The 18,901-nt window shown below is 45.5% G+C and overlaps 1 protein-coding gene and 1 long non-coding RNA gene across 12 annotated transcripts in view; one reads left to right on the forward strand and one right to left on the reverse strand.

Moving 5' to 3' along the window:
* The window catches only part of FOXN3 (forkhead box N3), a 396,443-nt gene that overhangs the window by 183,876 nt on the left and 193,666 nt on the right, over nucleotides 1-18,901 (reverse strand). The window lies entirely within an intron of this gene.
* The window catches only part of LOC139045722 (uncharacterized), an 84,675-nt gene that overhangs the window by 41,133 nt on the left and 24,641 nt on the right, over nucleotides 1-18,901 (forward strand). Inside the window, exons 2-3 of one of the 2 annotated variants that reach the window (XR_011504734.1) lie at nucleotides 3,291-3,470; nucleotides 6,607-18,897. The exons of the other annotated variant lie outside the window; for it this stretch is intronic. This is a non-coding gene — a long non-coding RNA (uncharacterized lncRNA). Of the gene's footprint in view, nucleotides 1-3,290; nucleotides 3,471-6,606; nucleotides 18,898-18,901 lie in introns of those variants that run through there. 2 annotated transcript variants of the gene reach the window in all.

Here is an 18,901-nt window from a genome sequence, read left to right on the forward strand (position 1 = left end):
CAGACACAGCCTTGGATGCGGAGGCCCATCAGAAGTAAGAATCCATATTATTTGTTGCGCTGCACCTTCCATCACTGCCTTCTGAGATCACTGTGTACGCGCAGCTCACGCTCCCTCTCTGGATCTCAGTTTCCTCATCTATAAATCAGGTGGTCGGACTAATTCATCCCATAGGCTCGTGACTCCATGCTCTGAGAATGTGGTACTACAGATTAATCGGTACACATGGGCCTTCATTTTTCCCTGTCCTTCTCAGCTTCCCCATACCGCCATTTTCCCATCTGGGCCAGTACCATTCATCAGTAAAGTCAGTGAGAAGCACATTATTGAGCTTTCAAAGGGAAGCCCTTAGTCGGTTGGCATGAACACTGGAGTCAGACAGCCTCCAGCCTTATTTCAGTGACCTTGGGCAAGTTACTTAAATGCTCTGAGCTTTGGTTCCCTTACCTATAAAATGGGAGTGGTTAAATGATACCTGTTTCACAGGATCATTGTCAGGATATAAGATAACATTGTGCTTGCCACATAGTGAAGCTCAAAAAATACTGCTCTCATTATCATGATGGTAAAAATATTAAATAGCCAGCTTTCTTGACATTGAGCCCCAAAACACACAGCTCTGCTCTGATGGTGCAGGTACTTGTCAAATTGTGAAATGATGCAAATTTCATCTACAAAAATAATCGCACACGGCTGTTTGATTTCCATTGCCTGATGATTCTCTTCCTTGGTCCAAAAGAACCATTTTGTATCACACGCTCTAAGATGGAGGTAGAAATGGAAGGATCAAAATAGAACAAAGCAAAGACCTGGCCACTGGAGTGATGCCAGGAGGGATAAGGGACTTTGAGGAAGCCACTCACTTTAGTCACTTCGTGAACTGAGGCCCCCTGGGTGCCAGGACCCTGTGGCAGTCCAGGGCTTCCCAAGATAAGCTTAAGACATGGAACATCTTTCTTTGAGGTGGAAAGGCCCTGCCCTGACGGCGCCCTGGGACAGGGTGGGTGAAGAACGGACTTAGAGAACAAAGCTGAGGTGGGCAGAGTCGGGATGGACAGAAGGAGCCAGCTTTGGATAAGGGAAGGGTTCCCCAGCAAGGAGGGCTGGGTCTCCAGGGCCACTGTCTGTTCTTGCCGGGATCCATGGACTCATGGTGGGAACTGGAACTGATAGGGTCCGCTCACTATGTACCAAAAGACACCTGTAGCCTTATAGACAGGGGGCGCCCAGAGTTGACCCAATGGTTGAGTACCATTCTACTCAACATATGGAAAGTGTCTTGTCCTGTGTTTCTGCTCCAACCACACAGGAGTGTTCTCTCTTCCCATCGCTGCTGGCTCCTCCTCTACTCTGGGCCTAGCTCTTGCTCAGGTTCCTCAGGGCCAAGCTGGCCTAAAGGAGGAAGAGAGGGAGGGAAGGAAGGAGGGATGTGGGCTGGAGGAGGAGGAGGATGGGGGGCTGGGGGAGGGGAGGTATGGGGGGCTTGAAGTGGGGTGGGATGGGGGCTAGGGGAGAGATGGGGGCTTGGGGAGGAGCAGGATGGGGGGCTTGAAGAGGGGTGGGATGTGGGGCTGGGGGAGAGATGGGGGCTCGGGGAGGAGCAGGATGGGGGGCTAGAGAAGAGATGGAGGCTGGGGGAGGAGCAGACAGGTGCTGATTCTCTCAGAGCTACAGGTTCCCCCATTCCCACAAAACTCATCCTCAGGCACCAGACAAGGCCAGAATCCAGACTTCAGTGCGTCACAAACCCATTCAAACTTTCCTGGGGCTAACGAAAGGACGCCCCTTGGGTCTCATTTTAAAGCAGGTCATTTAACAACACCTGTAACCATGACACATCATGACACAAAGGGAGGGTCCATTCTTTACAGCGTAGAACGTCCAGAGGAAGACAAACAGTAACAACTATAAAAGACTGCATAAGCTTGCCAAAGGGCTATAGGACAACAGAGGCGGAAAAGATGAGCCCTGAAGGGGCGGGCGGTGTTAGAACCGTACAGGTGTGCACACACACACACACACACCTGTGTGCGCACACACACTCTTAGGCCAGCTCCTCCTGTGGACCCATTCAATGCCCACACCCCTGCTCAGGGCAGCCCCTCCCACCCCCAGCTGGGCCCACCCAGCTAGAACACGCAGCCTCTGAGACTGTGTTCTCATCACACCTCCTCTGACTTTCCCACCAAACCCCCTGTACAGAGTCTCACTCCCTTAGGTTCATGCTCTCTGGGCCCTTCAACAGGGTGAGAGGCAAATACTGCAAACTGACTCATGCAGTGTGCCCGTGAGAGGGGCCAGAAGCAATGCCAGGGCTTTCCCAGGGAGCATTCCAGAAGGCATCCCCACAGGAGGCTCCAAAGCAAGGGATCGATCAACCTTGTCTACACTGCAACCCTGCTGGGTTCCCAGGAATAAACCACTTGTCCTCTCAGACTCGCAGTTTCTTCCCCTTTATTTTACACTATCTCCCAGTCATGTTGGGCTTAAATAAGGTAATATATAGAATGTTCCTAACCCCATACCCAGCATGCAAAAGGCAATTACTTTAATTCTCCTCTCTGCCAAAGGAAGTCCCAGAAGTTAGATGATACTGGAAAACCACAGAACAGAGAAGAGTTGTTCTAACAAATGACCATGACGTCATACCACAATATAATGCTGAGCAAGCGAGCGATTCCTAAAGGCCCTTTTTGTTCTAAAATCCTGTAATTTATAATCTAAAGACATCGGGGGGATTTTTAAATTTTAAAAGTATTAAGAAAGTGATCTGAGGGACCACCCAAGTATAGAAAGAGGGAAGAAGAGAGAGAGAGAGAACAAAACTGACCACCAAGAATTTTTTTCTAGATACATCACTGTTCACTTCCCATCACAAAATAGACAATTCTTCCAGAAGAAAGATTTGAAAAAAGAAGTCATGTCAGACATTTGGATTTCCCTCTTTGCAGTGTTTTAAATGTCCCACTTTGCTCTCTAATAGTCGTTTGTTTATTTTTTCCAAAAGCAGGAGGGATGGAAAAGTGAAATTACACCCCTGGTCCAGATGAGAATTTCTCTCCCAAGACCCTGGCCCCAGCTGCATTCTTGGGGGGGGGGGGGGCCTGCAGGCAGGGAGGGCAGCCCCAATGCCTTGAGGACCACCCCAGCTTGTTGGCATCAGGAGCTGGATACAGAGCCCCCGATAATCACAGCCACTGAATATGTCAAACTCACTCACAACATGTCCTCTGAATATCAGATACGGAAATCGCCTCCACTCCCGCCATCATCTTGCTGTTATTTCACAGATGTGTTCTAAAAGCTATGAAGATGGAAATCATGATTAACGTGTCACCTGCACGATATTCAGATACATGAGCTCTGTGATGATTTTAAGGTCCATGGCTCCTCCAGAAGCACACCTCGACTCTCCCTGAGCACCCTCTCCCTTGCTGAGCGTCTGCGGATACGGGGACAAGGGAATACAGGTGGGGCACCTGGGGAAGGAACTGTTTTAAGCAGGTGGTAAACGCTTCAATTACAGTGGAGAAACTGGACAGGTTGTGTGTGTGTGTGTGTGTGTGTGCGTGTGCACACAGGTATGCGTTTTAATCAGTGCAAGAAGAATCAACAATTTCCTTGTATTAACACTAAATAAAACCAAAATAGCCCCAAGATTGGCCTAACACCAAATTGCTCTCTAGGAGAACCCTGGCGTTGTGAAGTTGGGGGGTGTGGGGGTGGGAATCGGGAATGCAGACTCGTTTATCAACAGAGTTACCAGGGCTTTCGCTTTGCAGGAATCGCCCCTCAGTCACTCACTGTTTGATGTGGCCCCGTTTCTTCTCCTTCCCCTCCCCATCAATGTGATTTCCACGGGGCGAAGGCCAAAGAGGGCAGATGTGAAGCATGTCAACTCAAGAAGGCTGGCAGAGCTAGTGAGCACTTGTTTGGGTTGAATTGATTTTTTTTTTTGCACTCTCCAGACTATTGTTTTTCAACTGCCAAAGGGAGTCAAAAGCCAGTGCACTAACAACAATTGATAACAAAACATCCAAAATATATTTACTTATAAATACCACCAAACTCTACAGGAGCACACACACATACACACGTGCACACACCCTCATACTCCCAATCAGAAGGCCAAAGAACTGGCATCTTCGTTTTGCTTATTTTTATTGTTCTTACGAGGAAGATTAGCCCTGAGCTAACATCTGTTGCCAATTTTCCTCTTTTTTTTCCCCAAAGCCCCAGTACATGGTTGTATATCCTAGTCATAAGTCCTTCTAGTTCTTCTATGTGGGATGCTGCCACAGCACAGCTTGATGAACAGCACGTAGGTCCTCGCCCAGGATCCGAACTGCAGAACTCCAGGCTGTCGAAGCGGAACACATGCACTTAACCACTATGCCACCGGGCTGGCCTCAGAACTGGCATCTTTAAAATCACTTTCTATCCAACTAAATCTTGGGATTCTCCCAAATTAGTTTCCCCAATCTGTCCTTTGAGGGCTCTTAGTAAATAAGGGTTAACTATTCTCACCCACCTGAAACCACACAGTATCACCTACGCAGGCTGAGAAAGATAATAGACATAGAGAAGTTTACAAAAATTTCAAACACTCACAAAACACACAAGAAGTACAAGAAGCTGGTCATTTTTACATACTTCTAATACCAGTCATGCTATACCCATTCAGAGAGTGGAACTACGACTCAGATGAATTCAAGGTATTGTGTGGCATCAAACCATACACTCACTCACATACACACACACACAGAGGATAAGTGAATATGTAAATAAATTCTATGTGACCATTTAACTGCTAATAACTTTATTACAGAAACAAAGACATGCACATTTTAAAAGTTTTGACACATGATATGAAACAGGAATGAATAATGATGTGATAAAGTTGTCCAGAGTGTGGATATATTCCTTTTTTCAAATTTTTAAATAACACTTGCTTCTATCACACCCACAATGTTAAAGTTGAAATTGCATAAGCAAACTACAAAGAGGATACATGGCAGAATGAAAGACATATAGTAAATGGCCTTGTTCATGCTTTTTTCTAGTTTAAAAGGCAAACTGAAGGCTAGCCCCAGTGACCTAGTGGTTAAGTGCAGCACACTCTGCTTTGGTGGCCCAGGTTCAGTTCCCAGGGGTGGACCTACGCCACTCATTTGTCAGCAGCTGTGCTGTGGTGGCAGCTCACATCCAAAAGGAAGAAGATTGACAGTGGATGTTAGCTCAGGGCCAATCTTCCTCGGGGGAAAAAAAGGGCATATTAAGTCAATAGGCTAGGAGATACAAGGGGAGATAAAATTCACCATTCATTACATTGCCAGAAATAAGAACCCAGTTACTTTAAAAGTTCAAGATCCAGTAAAGATCTATAAACATACTGTACTAAGTGGAGAGGGGAAAACCTGACAGCCAGCTCTAGCTCTGGATTGAACTTGCCCCTTCCCAGTACCTCTATTTTCTTTAAAGTGATTCAAAAGCCATAAATGATAATTAACGCAATAATGTTTTATGGAGGGCAATAAAGGCATGCGTGGGTCTGAAAAACAAGAGACGCCCTTGGTTGGATTACAACTGGCCCACCTAGTGCCACTTTATCTTCTGGTTGTCAGTAGTTACTCATCTATTTTTAAATGTTCCAATGTGATCTTATCTAATTGGTACATATAATTTGATCGCCTTATTTCCATAACTAAAAGTTGCTGAAGGTACCTGCCCAGGTAAAAGTTACAGTTAGAGGGCATGTGTACTGGGCTGGAGCTTAACAGTTATGGCCTTTTAATTAAAAAAAAAATCATAAAGACCCTCTCTCTCAGTATAACACGCACACGGGGTTCTTGGTTGGCTGCTTTGTTTTCTAAGGAGTGGCCATCAGCCATGGGACCAACCAGTTACCCACTCTCCCTGATGGTCCACAATGGGCCTCTGCTGGGAGCTCCTGCGTGGGGAATCCAGCTTTTTGCCACAGCATCTTGCTACAACCAACTCGGCCCACTCTGAGGGAGAAATTGCCTTTGCAGTGCCCCGAAATTATAGCATAAGCATTCTGAAGGCAAAGGAGAGCCTTTCAACAAACGGTGTCTGAGCACAGCCTGGACCCTTGATGCTGGGGCATCTGCCACGAAGATAAACCTAAAACCACCCCCGACCCAAGTGGGAGACGTGGCAATGACCAGACAGCATTGTAAATGTTATGGATCCCTTTTAAATTCTTGCAGGTGCTAAACAAGATACAGACAGAGCCCACGGGGGCAGAGGGCGTGGGTGGACTTGCTAGGGGAGAGGGGGCGGGTTAGGAAAAACTGCAGGAAGAAGTGGCTGATCCAGAACAGTCTACCCTAAAAGACTAGCTGACCTGGACCCTGGGACCCACATGGAAACCTCAGCGGTCTAAGGCTGCCAGGGCACGCAACGTCTGAATCTTCCCTTCCTGCCCTCACATGGAGCCTCCCTGAGGCCTAGTTCAGAGTAATTGAAAGGCAAATTACACTGGTCCTCAATCTCATCATCCTACCTTCCTCGCAAATCGTGTTCCATGAGGTCCCGCAGAAGAAGGGAGCTGCCACCCTTAGTATTCTCCTATCTATCCCACAGATGGTGACTCTTGGGGATGACAGGATGTGTGTCACCTGGAAACGTCAGTGTCAGAAGTGAGCACAGGTCACTATGCCGATTCACCTGTGCTACAAGCACAGTGACCTAGAAGATCATTATAGGGTCACCTGGGATGGCACACCTGTTTCCCGACACTTAGCTCACCTGAGAACTGACTGCAACCTGAGGTGCAGACAGCAAAAAACAGTCCTCCAGAGGGTGAACCAGAAGCTCATCAGGTTGATGAATAACTGACAATTACGCAAGGTGACATGATCATAAACAAGAGGACTATCTGCCAAGGGTTATGAGTTACCTGATTACGAGGCATAGGGGAAAAATCTCCGGCTTAACAAACACTTTACACAGTGCGTTTCATCTGATAGCGTAAAAGGACTCTCTGACCATTTCATTAGTCCTGAACTGCATCTCAGTAAGGACTCCTGCAGCCTGTATTCTGATCTCCCCACGGGAGAGGGGAGGCGCAGGAAACCAGGTACCGCTGCCCAGGAACACACCAGGATATGGACCAACCACGCTCTCAGACCATGCTTCGACAATTAATTAAGGTTTCCAGAAACAGCCAGCCCTTGGTTATCCATGGAAATTTTAGACACAAGAAATTTTGACTCACTCCCTATATTGCTGAGTCACCTGGCCTAAACGTGAGTCCAACCTGGAACTCAGGGTACACACAAATATTTTAGTAGGAGTGGTAGTGGCAGCAGTAACACCAATAATCATCGACAGTGAGAAGGGACCATGCGCCAAGCACTATCCTAAGCATTTAACGTGCATTATTTCATTTAATTCTCCCAACAAATCTAGAAGGTAAGTAGTATCACGACCCTACAGATAAGGAAGTTAAGGTTCAAGCAAGTTAACTAACTTGCCGAAGGTCAAATGCAAATGGTTTGCTTCTGGAACCTGTAAACCTCAGCACCAAAATGGAGAGTATGCATACAAATGTTCTCTGATACACACACACATATGCTTCATACACATTATCTTTAATCATTCATGTCAGATGAAAAAGTCAAGTTATTATTATTACGACTTTCTATTTGTGTTCCTGGCACATGGGCATTGCAGACAAAACACCTTTCCATTTGTCTAGCAAATTTCAAAGGGCGCTCAACTATCTCAGGTGGCCCTAAACAACCTGATGAAGGAATCTGAGAAGTTTAAGTCCATTTATCGCCAAGAAAACAGGCTCCGAAGAGAGAGAGGCTTGCCCTAGATCATGATCAGCAAGAAGCCGAAGCCAGATTCAAGCCTCAATCTCCTGTGCTGCCTCCCTCTTTCTACCAAACCAGGTTGCTTCCGTGAGAAAATCCAGCCTGCTGGAAATGTTTTCAAATCTACATGTATGGGTCAGAGGGCTCCAACACCTGCGTAAAAGGCTGTACCAAGATAAACAGAATCGCACAAAGTGGGCAACTTGTCTATGCAGCTGCCAGTGCTTACACCCTCCCTCCCCAGGTGGGACCCAAGTCTCTGAATTCACCCGGCAGGAAGGAGATTCCAAAAATCGTGTGCTACTTTAGAGAAACCTTTAAAGGGAATGAGGGAAAGAAAGGGCTTTGGTTTGACGGACATGTTCTAAAATGGCTGACAGAAAGCTCAACTCCAATATCATTCTGCTGGAATTATCCACATTGCATTTGTTTGGCAAAACAAACACAGCCCTAAATTACACTGAACTCCTGGGGTAGGGTCTACAGGATCTATGGGGTCCACACATCAGTGAGGACGTGATTTACATTTCTGATAAGTTACATCCTTGTAAGTGCATGTTGAGTACTTCTACGTGCATATATAAGAGACTGTTATTAATCTTTTAAGACAACAGAAAGAAGCGTTGCACTTTGGGTGTCCCAACTGTGCAGCTGTTCCCCACAACAGTGCATCCATTTCAGTAGCACTTTCTTCCCCCACGCGGAAGCCCTAAGGACAATTTACAGCTAGCGGGGCACCCTTGCTTGGTAAACTTACTCTGACCACTTAGGCTGCGGTGAATCCGCATGGCAGGCCCCAGGCATCACCTAGCAGAGAGGCTCTTCACAAATACCCGACGGCTTGTGAAGATGCCCACCGCTCAGAGACGCCAGCAGTCTTCTGCATCCCAGAGGCGGCCACGCAAGGAAGGGGGTCTCTTCTTGGGAGAGCGCTCCTCTGATTGTGTACCACCTTCCAGCAATGGGAAAGTAATGATCAAATGCTTGCAAATGAAGACTCTCAGAACCTAGCTGAAATGAGTCTGGGGTTCTGTTTAGGTGTTTTAAAGTAAAGAAAGATCCTTTGATATTAAAAAACCTCCCCTAGCACTCCACCTGCCCACCAGGAGCCCCACTCCTCTCTGGTATTTGCCAGGACTAAGCATATAAAAGCACTAGGTATTCAGGGCACATGGGAACCACTGCATTGGTTGTTGGTCCTCCCCATTACGTAGCATGTGAGTGTGCTGGTATACTCCATCTGCCCCAGAGAGCCACTCCCTACCCTCCTCCACTCTCCTCCCAGTCCTAGGAGACTAACATTTGTGGATGCCTTGACAGGCTCCCTTGCCCACTGACTTCCAGTCTGGTTCCACCAAAGGGAGACACTGGTGAGAGAAGTGAGGGTGGGAGGGGACTGAGGGCAGGGTATACATTCCCCTGGCTCCCTCCAGCGAGCTACATCTTGCTACCAAAGGCCATGCCCCTTTGTGGGCCATAACCTCAGCTACTCTCTCCTCTCCTTCACCCCCTCAGACCTAGGGGTGAGGAAAGTTCCCTGGTGTAGCCAGACATCGCCCCTACCCAGGGGTGGTACGCCATCCTTGCAGGGTTCCTGGATCCCTGCCCACTGCTATAAACTGGCTCTTTATTAAACGCTCCTCAGTTACTTCAGTTTGAATGTGCCATCTGTCTCCTGCCAGGACAGTGACTGACAAAATAACAACTGAATAGATTGCCCTAAAATTTTACTCTTGGAATCTACATACTACAATATGTGCATAATTCCCTTGCAATTTCTCCAAGTCAGAGAGGATAGCGCTCAGGCAGGGGGAAAAATGCCACCAATACTTCCATAATAATTTACTATACCTTGAAAGGGCCGAATTCATCTTCTTAAAAAGTGAAGTAAGCTTTCAAACATGAAAACTCGATTACAGTATTAGAAAAGTATGTTGTTACTAAAAATATTCTCCGTAGAATTCCTCTATAAGCGCATCATCAATGATTATTATTATGTTTCAGTCACTTTGTGCATAAAAATTGCAAATAGGACAACAGCGTCAGTGAAGTTTCCAGTTTTAGAACAGCCAGTTGGAAACTACGTCTCACCAAGAACACTTCACAGAGTAGATAATAAAAACATGGTATGAATTTGATTATTATAACAATAACATTGAATCAAAATTCCTAGGAATTTAAGACCTAACAGTCAACCTGATCCTCAAGACCACTGGTATTTTGTACTAGGTCAGGGTGACCTTCAGAAAACTAAAACATAAGCCAAAGTTTCAAATCTAAAAACTATGAGCTGTCTCATATTGGGCACAGAGCGGGTAAGGGAGAATTTCCAACAAAGCAACAAGATATAATGAAAAAAACCCAAAACACTGATAACTTAACATGCACTGACATTCTTTAATCACCAAGGAATTATTCAAATCCAGAGTCAATATCCACAATGTCAAAAAAAAAAAATTAAAAGGGGCTTTTTATAAACTAAATGTAAACGATATGCTTTAAAGACACTGAAAGTGTGTGTCAACCAGGGTTCTGTAAGGAACAAGTTTACGAGTTCATCTAAGGCCAAATGATCGTGTGAAGGGTGATGATCATGGCTTTTCCAGAGCCCTGGGTTCCAACAGTGGGGTGTTGGTTCCTTTCCCAGGGATGAGCCTGTTGCTACAGGTCCCAGAGTTGCGGCATTTCAGAAATTTTGCAACAAGTATTAAGGGAGGGAGCACATAAACAATGTCTTTGTCTTGGGAAACCATGATGACATCCAGACACAACAGCCTCAGCCCCTCTCCTTCTATCTTTCCTACACGGCACACAGCAAAGTTACGATTTTACATTTAATTGTGAGCTTATTTGATTAATGTCTATCTCCACTTGCTAACATGTAAACTCTAGGAAGGTAGAGACTATTTCCATTTTTGCTCATGACTCAGCGCCTCAGACAGACAGTGGTACTCAACAGATCCTCCAACCATTTAAACCACACTTTTTGATAGTAGGTTTGAGAAAAATAAGTCTAAGAGTTCACTAAACATACTGTTTCACAGACTTCTGACTTTGGAATTAAGAAATATTTTATTATCCCAAATAAAAGTGTAATCAAAAGGAGAACAATACAAATTAAAATCATGAACTATGGCAACATGCCCATTGGAATGGCTAAAATTAAAGACACTGACAATGCTAAGTGCTGATCACGATCTGAGGCTACTGAACACAAGTTGTTGGGAGGAATGGAAACTAGCACAACCACTTTGGAAAACAGTTTGGCATTTTCTTATAAATTGAACATATACTTATCATGTGACACAGAAACCCCACTCCTAAGTTTACAACCCGAGAGAGATGAATTCATATATCCACACAGAGACTTGTACAAGAATGTTCAGAGCAGCTTTATTCATAAAACCTAAATACTACACGCAATCCAAAATCCATCAGCTGGTGACTAGACAAACAAGTCGTATCTCCATAAAATGGAATACTACTCAGCAATGAAAAGGAATGAATTACTGACACACACAACATTTATGATGCTCAAAAACATTGAGTAAAAGAAGCTAGACATAAAAGTATACCATTCTATGATTTCCTTAATATGAAATTTTAGAAAAGGTAAAACTAATCTACTGAGGAAGAAGGTACATCAGTGGTTGCCTGACGGTTTGTGTGGAAGGAGAGGGATACTGAGACAGAGGCACAAGAACGCTTTCTGTGGCGAGGAAAGTGTTCTGATTTCCATTGTTTTGGTGGTTATACAGGTGTACATGCATTAGTCAAAACACTTTAGTGGGTGTATTTTACTATAAATTTATTAAATTATCACTCATTAAAGGTGATTTTTTTTAAAAAGAGCCAACCATAAATCTAAAATTTAAAAAAAAGAAAAAGAGCGAACAAAATAACCTAACTAGAGGATCAAGTTGGCAACATAACTTCACAGGGAAAAGAATTCTTTCACAGGGCTTCTGAATTCAATACTGACTGTCTATGCTAGTGGAGTATATACTAAAGACAAAATGAACTACAAAGCAATACAATTTCTCAATCAGAACTATAGTATGAATAGGAACAGAGAATATAATTTTGAAACTACTTTATGTATTTTGCAGAATAAAGCAAAGAGTAAATGTGTTGATAGCATTAACCGTATTAGAAACCAAGCAGAGAGCTATGAATACAAAATCAATTATTTTAAGGAAAAACCCAGTAATGTTAAATATGATTTGTAAATATCAATAAACTCATGATTCTATTTTTCCTTAGCTCTGTCCACTGAAAGCCCTGAAAATAATAACACCCCCGCCACTATGAACACACCTAGAATCCAGATTTGTTTCTAAATACCATTTGCCACTAAAAGGGAACAAAGCTTTCTGGAGTAATGGATGACTCCACATTTGGAAATGGAAAATACAAGACGAGCTTAGGATGTTTCTACACAAGAAAGTATGAAAGTACTCGAAGTACTCAAAAAGGCATGTTCAAAGGACATAAAAGGAAGCTTGAAAGGGGCCTGACTGGTCAAATCTGTGATAATTTGAACATCAAAACAATGATTGCAATTGATTATATAACACTGACTAAATAACAACCTATGAGTCCACAGTGATATTCAGAGAGAGAGATTTATTTGCCACCAGTAGAAGCGATTATTACACCAATCCTTTTCTCTACAAATCGGTCATTACAGTTCCTTTTTAGAAACTGTAATGCCAACTAATGATAGAATTAGAAAAATCACCATTTTGCAACCCCCATTGAAATAATTCAGGCAAGAATCATCAACGGATACACACACAGTGCCAAATTATCCCCACATAGATTGCGGGCTAATTGCAAAGGCAAAAAGATAACCATCCAGTGGGGAGATCTGGCATCACCCATTATGCCCCTATTCAAACTTAGCATCACTAACAGTGGGACAACCTGGTGGGATGGGATGGTTTAAGAAGCACCCAGCATCACCTGGCAACTGTCTAAATAAGCATGAACCTAAATAAGCATTTGGATCTCACTTCCAGGGGACACAGGGACAAGTTGAACAACATCACAAGGAAATAATCAGCCAAATTCAGGATGTGAGACATCCCCCAAAACAACTGGCCTTGGCCTTGATCTTCTCAAAAAAAAAGGATGACAGGATCATTCCAGACTGAAGAGACTAAAGAGAAATAAAAATCCAGTCACAATGCCTGTGCACTGGATCCTGTTTTTAAAAGAACACGAAAAAGTTATACAAGGCTCTGGGGAACAATGGCAGAAATCTGAATATGGACTAGATATTGGCTGCTGTAAGGAATTATTTTAAATTTTCTTCGGTGTGATAATAGTGTTGTGGTTATGCAGGAGAATGTCTTCATTCCTAAGAGATCCGTGCTGAAGTTTTAAAGGGTGAAGTCATAATGCCTACAACTTTCTTCTAATTGGTTCGTATAATCAACACATAAAGATGACACAAATACAACACATTAACAATTATTGATCCTAGGTACTGGGGTATACAGGTGGTCACCGTGCTCTTCTTACAACTTTTCCACGTCTGAATTTTTTCATAATAAAAATATGAGAAGAAAAAAAAGCAGCAGAGATGACATTACTACCATCTGTAAGGTCTTATCCGAGACAGAACCAGTACTCTACACACCTCCATAGGAGACATGAGCTGAACTACGCCCCCTCCTGTAATTCCTATGCTGAAGCTCTAACCCCCAGTGCCTCAGAATACTGCATGTGTGCGTGCGTGCGTGTGTGTGTGCGTGCGTGTAGCGGGTGGGAGTTGAGATAGCTCTTCGGAATGACTTCACATCTGCAGCATCCGCGGGGGAATGCCCAGATGTCCTGGAATCACAGGTTCTTGCGCACTCACAGGACTCCTCTCCGAGCCAGAGACGTCTGCGGAGATCCCTGCAGCCTGGGCGGATCCTGGGAGAGACACTTAAAATGCACACGTCTGTCTGCTGCAAGCGATGGATGAATTTTCATCACTGAGCAGAAATGTTTCAAATATACGAAAGTCATTTCTCCTCGAAATAAAAGAAACGTTCTCATGTTCATCATCATGGTTCTTATTTATTAAAAAGAGAGGACACTTTAAATATGTTTTAATATTACGCAATTTTTACCTTTTCAGAATGAAAACATGCAAATAAAACCTACTAAGAAAAGGCAACGAAAATGCTGTCTCATCAAATCTCTTTTCCCACATTATTTGCATCACGCTCGGGTTATGAGGATAGAGTGTCAGTTCTAAAATCTTGGGATGTGAGAGCTGGAAAGAGTCTTAGAGATCTCTGGGTCAGCTCTCCTCACCGGACATTTACGGGACCTCAGCTCCGACAGGCAGGCCTTGCCGCGAACACACGGCTGATGGCCCGGCCTGGACTCCCTGCCATAGCCATGCAGGCCTCTCTCCACCCTGGCCTTCACTCAGGGACCTGCCCTCGCTGTCCCGAAACCCCACAGCTGTGGTAAGAGCCCTGAGTCCTCCCCAGCAGACAGAAGTAAAAGATTTTGCTGGAAGGCTAGCCCACAGTTCCTCAACCTCAGCCCTATTGGCATTTGGGGGCGGGCTGATTTTGTTGGGGGGCTGTCCTGTGTGTTGCAGGAAGTTTAGCAGCATCCCTGGTCTCTACTTACTAGATGCCGATAGGACTGCTCCCCCAGGTTGTGACAACCGAGTCTCCAGACAATGCCACGTGTCCCCTGGGGGGACAAAATCACCGCCAGTTAAGAACCAGTGCTCCAGAGCATGATAAACTACTAAGTTATGGAAGAAGGACAAGCCCCAACTCCAAGCTCGATTCAAATGCAGAACAGCACCTTTTCCCACATGACTGACTACCCGTGCAGACAGCTGAGGCCCTCTCTTCCCAGACTCGTCCCTGGTAACGATGGGACACTGAAGGACATTGGTCCAGCCTCACCTCCTCATCCATAGTAACATCAAAATGCAGTCAGCTTTCCTGAGGAGAACGTCTCAGAAAGAACTGAGCATTGATGACAACCGCCACCAGCCCATGCACCTGTACCCACTGCACCCAGAGCACAGGCCACTCGAACCACATCCCTTAAAAGCCCTGCCCATTAGAGCGATCACCTGCTTCTCATTCAGCACTCAGGCCACATGCCAGGTGCCCCAGCCACTTCTTATAAAAAGTAGCAGCAACAACCTCGCTGGCCCCACAGACCACGGACAGTCCCGGAAATCACCTTCAGAATCGCTGGTGAAGAGGCTCACCCATGTGGGCTAGAGGTAAAACCAGCCCAGAGATGCCTAATGCTCTGGAATCAAGCTCAGCAACCACCGGAGAAAAGCCCCCTTCACCACGAATCATCACCAAGACACCAGCAAGGGAAGTGAAGTGCCGTCTGCAACTACTATCGGTAAACAGCGATAACAATTCTCTGCTGTAGACTATTTACACCCAGTATTCCTGAAGTGACTCACAGAAGGATTAAACCTCAGACCAAGACCTCAGCCTGTAAAACCACACGGATTATAGGTTTGTCCTTAATTTTATAAAGCCTCCCACAACATCTGGTGGCATAACCATAACAGCCCTTCCCAACTAACCCCACACCCCCCCAACATCCCGGCCCTGCAGGGCATGCTGCCAAGTCTAGCCAGCCCCAGTGCCCACGTTCCAGAAAGGACGGTGTGAGGTTTGCTTAAATGAAGGTAAAGCTGGTCCCAGGCGCTTTGCTTGATCCTCTCAACTATCTCCAAAGCTTCACTTGGCCAGTCCACAGCCCACACATCTGGCTGTCTACCGGGCATCCTCTCTAGATGACCCTTTGGTGCCTGAACTGCCATGGTCAGATGAGAACCCATCATCTCCCCCAACGGCCCCTCAAGCCCACCCTCTCCTCCTTGCTCTCGTCATATGCCTGATGTCACCAGCCTCTCCTCTAAGCAGACTGAAACTCAACTCTTAGTTCTTTTCCTTGTCTGCCCACCCCACGGCCCCCAGCTGTCATCACAGCCTGTGGATTCCACCTCCGGGACAGCAGGTTTGATATCACCTACGTCTTTTCTGCAGCTGCCAACCTAGTCCAACCCCTCATCTCCCAGCTGAACCCCTGGCCCCTCCTGGACTCCAATCCATCATTCTGCTTCCTGCTGCCAGGTGTAACTACTCCAGATGCCACTCCTGTCACATTCCACTCCTCTCCATGCTCCAAGCCTTCGACAGCTCCCCAGTGTAGACAGAAAACATCCTACCTGCCAGGCCTGAGGGTCAGCCTTTCACTGCGTGGCACCCTCCTAGCTTTCTGGTCTTATCCCAGGCTACCCCTTCTCTGTCCCCTCACCTTCTCCTATTCCACAGCCTCCTCTCCAAACGCAGCTAAGCCCATCCCAAGTTTGCTCAAGCCACTCTTCCTACCCGTCCCACTGATGCCTCTGATGCCCTCTGAAGTGGGGTAGGTGGACGTGGGCCAAAGAGTTCGTACTCTGCTCTGCTGCTCACTAGGCATGTGACCCGTGATGGGCCACCTAATCATCTCGCCGAGCGTCAGTCTCCTGATCTATAAAATGGGACTATAATCACCCACTTTGTAGGGCACTGAAATCATTAAATAACAGGAAAACACTGGATAAAGAGGCGGTAGTATCTGAGGCAGGGAAAACATGGGTGAAAACTTGCAGCTCACGTTGAACAAGACACGTAAAAGGACAGTGAAGAGTCTCCCCTGTCTAGTGGGAGGGTGTCCTGCTGGGTCCAGAGTGGGAGAAGTGGGGGGCAGGCCAGGTCTGTTCCCTCGACACCCTATTGCCCAGAACACTCGAGTAGTTTTACATTTTGAACACAGGTTTTTTGTGGGGGGTTTTTTCCTGTCTTTTTATTTTCTGGCTAGAGCCAGTACCATCTGTGAATTACCCTGCAGAGGCCAGGTTTTTGATAATTTGAATAAGACCTCAGGGAGTCTGAACTAAACATATGTCCCACAAAAATATAAAGTAACTCATATGCTTTCATCTGTTAATTGGGAAAAGGGGCTTTTTATCAACGTCTAAACTTTTACCAACAGTCAGAGGAATGTCTGGTTCTTTCCAACACACACAACCTGGCAAAAAGACATCTTCTAACATGTCAGCCTACTCTAGACAGATGTGAGAAGGGACACACCAGCATTAGGAAAGTAAACACAATGGATGGTTTTAAATAAAAATGAGACGAGTGTACTGGTTTCTTAGAGCTGCCCTAACAAATTACCGCAAACTTGGTGGATTAAAACAACAGAAACGTATTGTCTCACAGGCCAGAAGTCTGATCTCAAGATGCTGACAGGACCACGCTCTGGCTGCAGGACCTAGAGACCATCGTTCCTTGCCTCCTCCTAGGCCTGGTGACCCCGAGCAATTCGTGGTGTTCCTTGACTCGTAACTGCATTCCTCAATCTCTCCTCCATCGTCACTCTGTCCCGTGTGTCTGAGACCTCTCTTCTTAAAAGGACACCAGTCACTGGATTTAGGGCGCATCCTAATCCAGCATGACCTCATCTAAACTACTTACACCCACAAAAAAATCATTTCCAAATAAGGTCTCATTCTGAGGTTCCAGGTAGACACGAATTTTGGGGGAACACTCTTCATCCCATTACAGTAGTAACAGAAGAAAATCATGGAAATTTCTAGAATCATTAGAGCTGAAAAGAACTCCAAAGAGAACCACAGATGTTAAATAGGTTTCTTCTCTGATACCAACCCCAGTGGATTGGAGATGGCTTCCAGGAGTGATGCTCCGAGAAGCAGCCTGCCCCTGGATCTGCTCGTGGCCGATGAGGGTTGCTCACCCTGGGTGTGGAATGTGGGACTGGAGACAGTTTCCACATCTCGGCGCTCCCCAACCTGATTCAACATGCTCACCTTGCAGATGCGGAAACGGAGCTGTGAGATGGTCTACCTGGTGGAAGGCTCAGGACCAGAACCCAGGTCTCCTGAGTCTACACCTGATGACCAGCACTTCTAACAGCTACAATGGGATGCACAACTTTCCTGTGTCACAGACAAACTGCTTACTATACAAACACACTAAAAATCAGCTGGTGACTTGCATTGGCAGAAACTGGTTTCATCCAGTTAGAAAAGTGTTTTTCTAACCTAGACCAATAAATTTCCTTCCTTCAACAAACATTAGCTACACCCCTACCCACAATACCAGGAATGAGTCCTAGGAACAGCTAGTCTAGCTGTAAGAGACAATATAAAGCAATATGGACATGCAGCAGCAATAAAGATGTGCCATAGTATTACGATTCCACCGACGCGAGGGACTAGGCCCAGCCTGGGCAGAGAGCATCATGAAAGACTTCCTGGAGGAGGTGACCTCTGTCAAAGTCTAAAGGATCAACGAGAGTTATCCAGGGGCAGAGAAGAATAAGGCCATAACTAACAGCATCAGCAAAAGCCTTCATCAGTTCTTAAACTGTAGTGAGGGTTGCTGCACATGTTGTAAATTATGTGGTTTTATGTTCCTTGGAGAAAGAGCCCCACGATGTATTCCTTTTAGAAACTGGCACCTCAGGATTCTGACTCTCCTGAAGTGGGATCTTACCAGAGAAGGAGAATTATGTGACCTGCTGAGTTTCCACTTTCACCTTGGCTGTCAGGGCACTCAATCACAGCAAATATATCAGCTTAAGAATCTGGAATATTTGCTTTCCCCCTCTCTCTACAGGGTTTGTCTATTTTCAGCTTTTACTTTAACAGCCTTATTGGAACATGTCTTATATGTCATATGGTAATTCTTATTAAAAGGAAGTGGGGTATAAATCATAAACATGCTGATAAGGGACATTGGCCACTGTCCACGTATATGGTCCTGGAAGTCTAAAAGCTAGAACCCCATCACCTTGAACTGAAGTTAGACTCCACACGGCTAATCTTTTCCAGAAGCCCAAAGCCATCAACTTCTGAGAGGAAATGGGGTAATTAATTACTAGCAAAGCCAGCTGGGTCCTGAGGAAAGTGAAGCAAATTTGTCTCTGAATAACAAAGGCTGGGGCAAAAAATTTTAAAACGAGTTGATTAATGTCCTCTCTGGTCTCTTAAATTT

This window comes from Equus asinus, chromosome 7, assembly GCF_041296235.1.
Source record: "Equus asinus isolate D_3611 breed Donkey chromosome 7, EquAss-T2T_v2, whole genome shotgun sequence".
Classification (NCBI taxonomy): Eukaryota; Metazoa; Chordata; class Mammalia; order Perissodactyla; family Equidae; genus Equus; species Equus asinus.